Source organism: Myotis brandtii, unplaced genomic scaffold, assembly GCF_000412655.1.
Source record: "Myotis brandtii unplaced genomic scaffold, ASM41265v1 scaffold6480, whole genome shotgun sequence".
NCBI classification, from domain to species: domain Eukaryota; kingdom Metazoa; phylum Chordata; class Mammalia; order Chiroptera; family Vespertilionidae; genus Myotis; species Myotis brandtii.
This window is the reverse complement of record NW_005370505.1, coordinates 15,350-17,636: the sequence shown is the minus strand read 5'-3', so window position 1 is coordinate 17,636 and position 2,287 is coordinate 15,350.

Here is a 2,287-nt window from a genome sequence, read left to right as displayed (position 1 = left end):
TTTTTTGGTGCAGACTGGTGGTTTCACTGGATAATAATCAGTGTCCTTTGGTATATTTTACATGTCTGTTTTGTTTTTTCTACTGGATTTTAGATATTTTGGAAGGTACCTTATTGAATTCTTTGTCTCCCCCTTTTGACACTATTAATTACTATGCTTTAGAAGCATGTTTGATGGACGCAATAGAGTGTAAAGTTATGAAGAAAATAAAAATGAAATGGATACAATATCTGTGTGAGTCAAAGAGTTAATTATTGACCGATTGTGGGGTGAGCTTTAGTAATTTGACACAATCATTCGGAGATATTTTTATTATAATTCAATTACAAGTGGGAGAGATCCTGCCCTTGCTTAATAGTAGCAAAATAAATTAATACTTTATATGCATTTATCTCTTTGGATATAGATGTTGTCTTTATATTCTGTACCTTTATTCCTTAGATTCTCATAGAGAAAATGTGTCAATATTCAAAATAAGTTTGTATCTAATTGCTGGAGTTGTATTACCAACAATCTGGTTGCATTGACATTTAAAAGCCAGCATTTATTTTATTCATTTATTACTCATTTACCCATTTGTGGTTTGGTTGGCTTTTAGTTGATATAGAGTGGGCGTGTATGGGCTCAGCTCTAGAATACAGATAAAGTTCATATCTTGTTTTTATATTTTATTCTCTGAACAGTGGGATACTTGGTACATAACCTCATAACAGTGATTAGTATTTCTCAGCATGGCTAGCAGAAATGTACTTTTTGATGCCTGAACTCAGAATTCATAAACTGTTACTTTCCAGATCATATAATATTATCAAAACAAGTCACAAGGCCAACCTTTTTAATTGTCTAAAAATAATACTCTTCTCATAGTAGTCAGAAGGAAAAAAATGTAGATTCCCCAAAACTAATCTAACCTACAATAACAGCTATAGGAAGACGGGCAGAAGAAAGTAGTGCACCTGCAGTTAGGACACCCGTAGGAGTTATGGAAATCCCAGAAGCCAGAATATAAAATACCCCCATACTTTGTAGTCACATGGTTCCTCACATGATCTCAATATTGTCAGATATGAGTTTCTTAGTATTTTAACTAAATAAATAAACAAATTAATATTATTTCTTGATGCAAACATTTTTCTTAAATTTAAAGTACAAATTACCAATATAATTTATCAAATTTTGAGGACAAATCACCAAATTAATTGATCTGGAGATTAAGTCTGAATAAGAAATTAGTTGATCAAAGCCAATATTTCAAAATAAATGTAATCAGACTTCCAGGGATAGTCTTGGAAAATGGTGACTTCTGTGTATGTAGTTAAATCTCATTCATCTCAATTGCTACTTTCTGATGTAAAATGACTACAACACGCAACATCATAGTGATTAAAAAGTTTGTCTAAACTTCTTTACCCGTCACAGATATTCAGCATAAATAACAAAAAGAGAAATAATAAACAAGGTATTGGAGATGGAGAATCTCCTTGAGACCATGAGAAGACTGATATTTTGTGATGAACAGAGGCAAATTTATCGACATTGCTGGTTTTCACACCAACTTCTTATCTTTGTCCAAATATTACATTCCCAATAGACACAGATGGAATTTCAGTTCCCTCTCACAGATGATATGTTCAATTCCTCTTACTTTGTTCAAAACGTTTTCATACATCATTTATTATCACCTCACATTATATATTTTACTTTCCTTCTGACATGCACCACAAATATTTATTCTATCACAGTTCTGGCAGCTTGAAGTCTGAAATAAAGGTGTCAACAAGGTTATGTTCACTTTGAAGACTCTAGGGGAGACCCTGTGCCCTGCATTTCTCTTCATTTTGGGTGTAGCCCTGAGTCCTAGGCATTCATTGGCCTAAGGGGATATTACTCCAATCCTGGCCTCCTTCACCTCACTGTTCTCCCTGTGTGTCTCCGTCTCTGTGTCCAATGTCCCTCTTCTTATACATTTCATCTGTATTAATTAAGGCCCATCCTACACCAGTATGAGCTCATCTTAACTTGGTTACATTTGCAAAGGCCCTATTCCCAAGTAAGGTCACATTCACCGGCTCTAGTAGACATTAATTTGGGTTTTGAAAGGGTGTGGGCACATTATACTAGAAAGGACTAAAAATAGCAGGTAATGTCCAAGTCTTTTGTTTGGGTATCATTGTAACTACAAACAGAATTTGGTTTGGTGTTTGTGAAAACTCAATTTCAACCATATGTATGAAAGCTTGGTAGAAGAGAGGGGGTGATATGTCCTACCATAAAATCAGAAGAAACA